Here is a 10,170-nt window from a genome sequence, read left to right on the forward strand (position 1 = left end):
TATTTTGATTCAAACTTGGTTCTAGATCCTTCACTTCAGACACAAACAGAGGCAACACTTTGTATCCACACCATTAAGACTGAAATCCTTTATTCTTTATTGAGACTAGGGTGTACAGACCACAAAATACAGTTCACAGCATCCTGGGCAGGAGTGCCCAAAGTGTGAGTGAGTGTGTGTCAGAAGCAGCCTTACTGATTCCTGAACCACTCCAAGCATTTACACTGCCTGTGCCAGGCCAATTCTATCATTCCCTTGATTAAAGACCGAGTAATACAGCCTCAGGAAGACATCACCCAGGATCCAGATCTCTGTAGATGAACTCAGTCTATGTGCTTTAAAGGTGGCAAAGCAGTGACCTCTATCATCCTGGGGGAGTCAGAGACACACACCAGTCACCATGAGCCGCTACTGGTGACTTCCCCCAAAATCCAGACCCAGCACAATTCTTTGCTTTATTTCCTTCTTTTGGTATCAAGGGGTTTTCTCAGCAGCTGGGGATGTGAGAGTTCATCCAAAACCAAAGAGGGCCAAGACATGAGGTTGTCATGAGGAAGGGTGTGGTGAGTGGAGGACTGGGAGTTGGGGAAACAGAGGAATGAAAAACAACAAAGTCCTACTGTAGAGTGTAAGGAACTATATTCAATATTCAGTGATAAACCACGTGAAAAAGATTAAGAAAAAAATATATTTTATGTGTATACTGAGTCACATTGTTGTGTGCAGAACTTACAACACTGAAGATTAACCATACTTCAGTATAAATTTTTAGAAAATAAAAATTGTGTCCAAATTTCCCCTCACTCCATTTTTCTTTTCTTCTGACTCCTACTCCTTGTTTTCTCTGCAGAGAATGCTGGTTCTCCTCCTGCGTCCCAACAATGCATACTTTTTTAAAAAACTTTTTTTGTATTGGAGTATAGCTGATTAACAATATTCTGAGTTTCAGGTGGACAGTAAAGGAACTCAACCATATGTATCCAGGTATCCTTGTCCCCAGGACACCCTTCCTATCCAGGCTGTCATATAACTGAGCGGAGTTCCCTGTGCTACACAGTAACTTAATGTTGGTTATCCATCTTAAATAGAGCAGTGCCCACAACTCGTTCTTGAAGACTTAACTCAGGAACTCTGAGAAGCCTCCTTCGTCCCACACTCACCCTCTTTGGCCACTCCAGGCTTGGTTGGGTAATGTACTCTGGTTCCCCATCCCCACTCGTCAGTCCATAGCCCTCATCACCCCTCATAAGTCTCCAGTGCCCCAGTGCAGAGCACCTTGAGATGCCATTTGCATGGAATCCAGTGCAGTTTTGCCTAGAACCAAGAAACCATCCATATGGCTCAATGCGTTTGTGCTTTTAGAATTCCTGAAATTCCCTCTCTTCCTCAAAGCCTTCTCTGAGGCCATCAGCCAGCTCTGAACTCTCGCAGGGAGCTGACATGAAGCCTCCATCCTGTGCTGGGACTGAGCAGTCACTGTGCACCCTTTGTTCACCTTAGTATCCAACCTCCCCACAGAGGGGTCTGGTACTTCAACTAACAAAGGAGGCATCTGGCCGGAGCAATGAGAAGATGCAGCTGAGAACTAGGCTGATCATGTAATTTATCAACCAAACCAGGAAAAGTTTGAGAAGGGAACAGAGACTGTTAACTTATTCTGGGACATCACAATGAGACTGTCCCCAGCCATTCTCCTTGTAACATGGCCTATTTCAGGGACTGCTAGAGCTGAATTTCATGTTGTACACCTGTGGGTTCAGATAGAATTAAAACTATTTGAGGACTGATGACCTTAGTGTTCCCCTCTCCTTGTGACTCCCACCATGACATATGGTGTGCCATCTCCATATTTATTTCAGGAAGATCAGTGTCCCACACAGCCCTTACTTCTCAAGTGATTGGTTTTGTGGGAGGCACTGGCCCAGCCACAGGGCTCAGCAGCATCTGCAATTGTGTGGCATGGCCTCCAGAGGGCGCGCTCCTCCCAGCAGCAGCCCAAGGGTTCCTGAAAGCTCCAGTGTGAGAACCAACCCTCAGTACTGTCTCCTCAGTACTGTCTCCTCCTCAGTAGGCTTGACCTGGCACTCGGTAGTTGTTGCTTTTGATGGTGAAGATAATAGAGGGTAGGCTATTGACTGCAGAACATGAAATGTAGTGCTGTTAGAGAGAGAGGGAGAGCGGTTGGCCCTGGAGATGCGTCTTGTGTGTGGAGACTGGGAGTGACCCTGGGGCATGACCTTTCATCTCGGAACCCCATGGCTTGGCACCAATGAGCTGCAAGATGTTTTTGATCAGTGTACTTGGGCCTACGATTTCTGATGACCCGGTGTCCACAAGGGCATTGCCTCTGCCAAAACAAGCAATAAGCTTTCTTTTCATGGAGATGCTGAGAGACAGTGGAAGAAAGGGGGCATCAAGGTCACTCTGAGACTACCCAGAGTTGCCCCCTTCCCAACCGTCTCATTAACAGCCTTTCATCTGTTGCCCTCTTTTCCTTTACTCCGACACGGCTCCTTTCTTGACATCCTCAAATGCAGTACTTGAATACATTAGGATCTTTTGTACCTTGACACAAGCTGGTCTTCCTTCCTAGAGAAGCCCCCTCCCCTTTGACTAGCAAATTTCTTCTCATTTTCCAGATTCTACCTTAACTGTACTGTTTTCAGGAAGTCTTTCTTCCGGTGTTTATCAGTCTCCTATCTTGGTCACTTTCCGTAGGCCCTTCCTCATGTCTGCTACTGCTGCTGCTGCTGCTGCTAATTCACTTCACTCAAGTACAACTCTGTGGGACCTCATAGAATGCAGCCCACCAGGCTCCACAATCCCTGGGATTTGCCAGACAAAGTACTGGTGTGAGTTGCCATTGCCTTCTCCTCCTCATGTCTAGCATGAACCAAAGTCACAATTCACTATGTGGGCAAGTCACTTCATGTACATCCGCCTTCTTAGATGTGAGAGTGAGTTTTATTCTCCTTGACTCCCTAAAGTGCCTGGCACACAGCGGACTCTCAATGCTTGTCTGTTCAGCGAATGAATGAAGACTGAGAAAATAATAAGAAACATGCAGAGAGCTCTATCTAATGGGGAACAAATACCGGGTCACATACAGAGTGAAGGTGGAGATTCACAGGGGTGGCAGATTCTCATAGTAGAGGGAGAGAGGGGATCCTATGTGACAGGTTGTCTCCCAGCACTGCTCCTACAACCAGTTCAGAACTTGAGACCTTGGCCAGGAAATACATGACTAGCCACAGAAACTCCAAAAGATAGGTCAGCTTTTGTTTGAGGGTATCACACAGAATCTTATCAGTTATGCTTCTTGTCCTCAGGTCACTCCTGGATCCCACCTTCCTGATTCTCTGTTATAGCCCTTGTCCCACTGTGTGCCAAAGAACATGGGGTGTCCTTTTTATTAGTTGGTTTCACATCTTAAGACTGCAGCCAACCTCTCTCCATTGCTGGGTAGCTGCTCCCTAAGACAAGTTTTCCCCATTTCCTCAGGGCTGTCCCTGAGAACTTCCTATGTCTTAGGTAGCCCTGGGCAGTTGGTCATCTTATCATAACTCTGTTCAGGCTGGAGATATTCTCCCTGATTCCTCTGTTCACCACACTGTAGAGTCCTCTAACCATGCTCCCCACCTCAAAGGGCAGTGGGTACAGCCCTCTCCCAGCGGCACAGACCTCTCTGGACCCTTTAGAACCCTTGCCAGAGCCTTGCTCAGAAGGCATGGGGATTATGAACCCATGGATTCTTTGTGTATCTATGTGTTGTGTGTTTGTTTGTATGTGTGTTTGTATGTGTCTCTGTGTGTGCTTGTGTGTCTCTGATTAGCTATGCATGTTTTTATGTGTCCCTGTGTAGGTTTATATGTGTCTGCTTGTGTGTTTCCATTTCCCTGTGTGTCTGTCTGTGTCGTTGAAGGTGGTGTATATGTCTGTGTGACTGTGTGTCTGAGAATGCATTTGTGTGTGTCTGCCTGTGTCAATGTAGAGTGGAGCATCACTTGGGCTGTCCCTCAGAGGGAGAGGCTTACCGGCCCATATGTACAATCCACTCGTTTGCTTTGATCAATGGTATCCAGTTGAGCTCTCCCTTGTAGTAGCGGTGGTCCACCCCACCAAACATCACCACACTGCCTTCCTGCTCGTCTCTGTAGAGAGAAGTGTGGGGGTGACCTTTGTAGGACAGTAACAACAGCACTCTCTGAGAGCTGTGCTTATCCACTCATCAAGGCCCTAATAAGCTCCCAATGTACAAATGCAGAAATAGTGTCTAGGAGAGACTGAGATACAGACTGAGGTCTGTTACTGGCTAGTGAGTGGTACAGAGGAGGTTAGAAGCTGAATCACTTGGCTGGGCTCCACCCACTTTTTCTTCTGAAGGCACCCTGGACCTCCAGAGACCTGCTCAGCCACCCTCAGAAGACATGGTGCTGAAGGGTTTTTGGTTTCCCATCGTCCACCTTGTCATTTTTCAGGAAAATCAAGGCCTGGGAGTTCTAAGGGTGTGGGTTCAGTTCACCCAGAGTTGGCACCACTGGCCTGTGACCTCTACTGTCCACAGGGCCCCACACTCAGAAGGGACCCCACCTCTGCTCTCCCTGTCTTGAAATGCCTAACATTTCTTGAGCAAGGAATCCCGCATTTTTGTGTCCCACATTTTCATTTTTCACTGGCTCCTACAAATTTGGTAACTGGTCCTGGGCTCCCAGTGGAATGCTAACGAGGAAGGAAAGATATCCACCATCCTTCTCCTTCCTTCCTTATCAAATTCATAAGCAAATCTCAATGCCTTTTCCTTCAACTTGTTTTCTGTTGCCTTCCTTTAGTGTTCCTCCTCACTCATCACCCTAGAGCATGTTACTGGTCTTGAGCACAGGAGTAGGGTTGTAGTCCAATAAAATATTATTTATAAAAGCCAGGGGTGAAGCTAGTTGGGCCCTGAGGCCATAGTTATCCTGGGTTAGATTATCTCTCAGGGTACTTCTTTATCAAGAGTTCTATAATTTTTGTGCCCCTGAAAACATTGTACAGCATATTTGGAGAAGAGGATTGTCTATTTCAGACTTACTTACTCAAGTAGAAGGCAAAAACAGGCTCAGAAATGGCACCTTCATTCTTCAGCTTGTAAAATATGGGGATGGCTCCAGTGAAGGATACGTTGGGGTAACTCAAGTCCAAGACGCCATCAAAAATCATGCCCTCAAACCCAGATTCTTCCATGCATAGACCGAACTGCTAGTCAGTACTGACAAGGTCCCACATCTGTGAGAGAGAAGAGTGTTTCCACTTATAGATATGTGAAGTGAGGCTAGGACTGGGCTGGGGTGCATTGCCATTAGATCTTCAGAGAAGAATTCAGGCTGGGCTCTGTCTTCAGTGGCCCACAGATGGTTAGATCAAGCTGGGAGAGGAATTTGGGTTCCATTTGAGAGAGGCTGTGCATTTTAAAACATCTGCCTCTCTGACAAACACCACCTAGGTGAGTCAAATTCGCCTAGTGTCTTCTGTCCAGGTGGGGCAACCAAGAGTCAGGCCAGGTGGCATAGGTGTCACCCTAGAGACAAAACAATCGAGAGCAAGATAGCCTTCTCTTTGACATCACTGTGACCTAATGACAGGAATGGACTGTATTATCTGTAATGTACTGAGGATTCTGCAACTGTCCAGGAAGACAGAAGCCAAAAACAGAATCTTGCTTGCAGGGTTCTATGAAATTACTGTCTGGGGAATTCACTTTTGGGGATATGTGTATATTTCTGTGAATGTGTATGAGGGAGCAACAGAGAGAGGTGATCAACTTAAGTATTTTAGGGGAGGCAGGCCATAGGTTTATTAGATTCTCAGTGGTCGTCTAGAGTGAGAATTCATTTATCAGGCCTCTTGACTTCTCAGGCTTCCAGTTTCCCACTATGGATACCTGAAGCCCTTGACTGCCCCCAAGGTCCACAGATGAGTTTTATTCTGTCCTGAAACACCCCACAGCAACTTCAGTCCTGAAAAGCCAGCCTAACTCTACTACTTACCACATATGTGCCCTCAGCAAGGCCCTTGCTGTCTGCACCTCAGTTTCCTCATATGTCTCATGAGCTAATCAGAGTAACTGCTATGTGAGGTTGTTGCAGGATTAAACAAGTTATCACCTGAAAGTGCCTGGAACATTCGGTGAATATAAAAGTGGGTTCTTTTATGCCTTATTCTCACTCCCAGCAACATGAAGCTTGAACTGCTCATGGGCACAGGAGCTACAATTCCACATCTCAAGCCACTCTCTGGGTTAGCTAATTTGTTTGCTCATGTGTCACCACAGGCACTGCCTCCCCAGAGACATGATCCTATGGATAATATGGCCAATATCTATGAGAGTTAGTCTAGGAAGGGTCCTGCCAGATGGTCCTGCATCTGTTTTGCAAGCAGTGGTCACTCCATAGCCAGTCCTGCCTCAGCATTTGTTACACTGTTACCCGAACTGTGTCATGAGCAACAAATCCTTTAATTCTCCCAGATCCATAGGTGATGCTGAAGGTCTTCCTGCTAAGCTGAAAGGTGGAAGACTGGACATGTCTGAACCTCATGTGTTTAGCTGCAGACACAAGCGATGAGTGTCATCAGGTGCCAAGGGTGGAAACAGGGTTGCAGGGCAAGTGAAGGATGGTCTGGGTAGGGAGTATCTGCACTCACAACAGGTTGAGCTGTTGCAAAAGATGGAAGGCACCCATAACTCAGATGAGCCTGTGTAAAAGACAACCTGGAATTCCTGAGGGGGTGTCCCAATGGTGATGTTACCCAAGTAGAACAACTACAGGGAGAACGAGGGAATGGGTTAGCGCAGAACTGGCTACCCTCTATTCCCAAACTGATGCCTCCCTCTTGGTGTCACATATCTCTTGAGATCACTTTCTAACCACCATGCAACTCACAGACATTGGTCACATATGTATCTATATTTGATGTATTTTTCCTATGCTACATTGTATGCAGGATATTGACTCTATGAACAACCGTTGAAGTGGTACCTCCTGCATGGAAAGCCCAGAGGCATAACCAGTGGGCCTCCAGGATCGCTAGAAATCCAGGGAAGTCCTAGTGCCTTCATTTGAGAAGCTCTGTCGTCTCTTCAAACCCAGCCTTAGCACCCGCTTCTCCAGGAGGTCTTTCTTGATCAACCCCAGCCACTCCCTCTAAACTCAGACCATATCCAATCAACAGCACACAGTTGACCCTCTCATTTGACATGTATTTACTCTTTGCCTATCTCTCAGGCTAGCATGGACATTTTTAAAGACATCTTGAAGAGAAAATAAGCCCTTTTTCTAATCTAAAAACAGGAACCCCAGTGATTCTTATGGCCATACTCAGGATACAGGTTCAGTAACTTTTTACTGCTGGGGTTCTTGCATCTGTGGCAACTGAGTTCCTCTACCTGTGGATTCACAATTGCTTTGCAGTTGGTTCTACCTTTTGATCAGTGATGGTTCACTTTTCATCTATCACTGAGTGGCTCACTTAGTTCAGAAGGAACAATCACCCTCAAACTAATGACACATCTCTGACACACAAATGGATGTTTAACTGCCACCTGGTAATTGCGAGGCCCAATCAAAGACCAAAAGTTGAGGATGAGTGTGCCCTCTTCTCTGGGTCGGATCCCTGTTTTCCAGTGTCTCTGCCTCCTGCAGTAACCCCAACCCCAACATCCCACCTGACACCTCCAGATGAGCCCCAGTGCTAGGCTAGAGCAGCAGGGGGCCCTGAGGAGCACAATCCTCCCAAAATACTCACATCCCTGATGTTTATCGGGGTGTGACTAGTTAGATTAGAGCCACGAAAGAAATCTGGGACAGTTTGTAAGCATGCTCCTTCAGGAAACTGTTCAGCATGTTGTTTCCACTGACGGTATTTCTCATGGTCTTCACTCTCCTTAGAGGTATTCTTTAACTGAACATTTGACAAAAACAAAGAAGATGCTACAATTAGCTGTCAGCATTAAGGTATAACTGTCATTGTAATGGCCCTGTGTATTTTCTAATCATTTTTTTAGGCACATTTTTATCAGAATTTTATGCATATACCATGGCAAAGTCATAGATTTGAATACAGGTTCTGTTCTGCAATCTTGGGTAAGGCATATGACCATGTGGTGTCTAAGTCTCCCCTTGGGTAAAATGGTGAAATGTAACAATGCAAACTCTCCAAATGAAATATCTTGGGGATAAGTGAAGTGATGGATATAAGGTACCTGATAAATAGGAAGTCTCAACAGTGACAGCCATTAGCATTGCTGTTATCATCTCACTCATTCCTTCTCATAGAACCTCAAGGAAGGAGGTAGAAAAGGGACTCTTAACTTCTTTTACAAGGGAGCAATTTGAAATGCAAGAGGTTTCTGAGTTGACTGTGTTCACAATGCTTGTACGATATAAAACATGGTAAAATTGTGTATCTTTCTCCAAGTTGAAAGAGAAGAGAGAGTTGAAAGAAGAATCCAAGATATAGGGAACAAGTAAGGGAAATTGAGAGGATTGAGAAAGAAGTAAGAGTCAAGTGAAAAATTAAAAGAAAACCACACAAAGAAAAATACACTCCCAGTGACTTCCAAAGAGATGGAGAGATAAATGACAGTGATACAGAGATGCTGACATAGACATATACACACTGAAATAGACTGGGATAAAAGTGGACATGTTAAATAAAATGTAGAAAAGTGCTATTCCACACGATCACATCGACATCCGCATAGACTGTGCACTGAACAGTTACAAGGAGTTGCATCTTCAAAAGGTCATATAACATGACTGGTCCCCAAGATTTGTGCAACCCAAATCTGCACCAAGTGCTTGGGATCCACAGTTCCTATAGCAACTTACTTATCAATAAGTAAGAGTTGAACCTTAAGACTCTGAGGGAAATATTCCATTCCCTTCTAAACCTGATGAGTGGAAGAATAATCAGATGACAAGAAAAATCCAAAAAAGGAATATGATGTGACTTACAGTCCCCATACTTACTTGACTATGCATTCTGAGAAGGCCACCAGCACGAGGAGCACAACCCACTTAATGTTTCTTTCCTGGCTCCAAGTATTCAGGGAAGTTTGGGTTCTTAGCATGTAGTGGTGACCAGGACCTCCTAGTTATGTATGCTCTCACTTACCCTAGTTTTCGCCTTTAGACTACTAAAAGATCTGAAAAAAAAAAAAAAAACCCACAAAGGTATCGATAAAATCTTTACCTTCATCAGTGTCCTTGGCGAGTGGCCTTTGAAACTTTTCAGAATACAGAGAATTGAGCTGTAATCTCTACTTGGAAGCTTGGCTAGACAATCAAGCTGATCTGCATGTACATCTAAGAAGATGGAAAACCTTGCCTACTTGGAGAAATAACTGCTAAGAACATCATGAAAATGGATACTAGGGACTATGCTCGATACTCGTGGTTTCATGTCATCTTCTAGCCACTTCATGCGATATGCATTGCTGTCTTCATTGGAGAGGAGATGCTAGGAGGATAAGTTGTCAAATAGCAAACTGAAGACTTAATGGGCAACCCAGGGACATACAACTGGCTTTAGGTAGTGGGTCTAATGGCAGACATCAGGGGCACTTGTGATGCCAGTCTGCATCACATATTTAGGACAGAGCAGTACTTCAATTGCATGGTTTCAATATTGGAAGAAATGTCATATGCATCCACAAAATATTTTATACCATCCAGCAACTGTACAAGGAAGAACTGTGTACTAGGCTCTGGGTTAAAGGCTTCAAAGTCAAAGTTGATCAAGACAAAAGTAGTCTTTATCTTAAGAGAGCTAGAAGTCTAGTTCTCACAAACTCATGGCCCCAAGAGGCAGGAGATATGATACTAGGACTAGGTTGCCCTGTTGGAATCTGGGCATCACAGGCCTTACCACCAGGAGCAGCCTTTCCTCCACTTCACCCATGCTGGAAAGCAGGCCTGTTGGCCATGTTTTCAAAAGAATCAGCACTTTGGATGTATATGTATAATCTACTGATTTTAATGTTAGAAACTATTTTTTTTTTCCTGAAAAAAGGATTGGGAATGAAATCTCCATAGCAATGTGCTGGAATCAGTCTTCATTCTGAAGGTTTTTGTTTCTGGCATAGAGATGGGAGTGCAGTGGAGACAGAGAGGAATTTAATTCACATTGGTT

The 10,170-nt window shown here is 45.0% G+C and overlaps 1 pseudogene; it reads right to left on the reverse strand.

Moving 5' to 3' along the window:
• On the reverse strand, positions 220-9,939 carry LOC102182491 (annotated as a pseudogene).

The sequence above is a fragment of the Capra hircus genome, chromosome 29 (genome assembly GCF_001704415.2).
Source record: "Capra hircus breed San Clemente chromosome 29, ASM170441v1, whole genome shotgun sequence".
Taxonomy (NCBI): Eukaryota; Metazoa; Chordata; class Mammalia; order Artiodactyla; family Bovidae; genus Capra; species Capra hircus.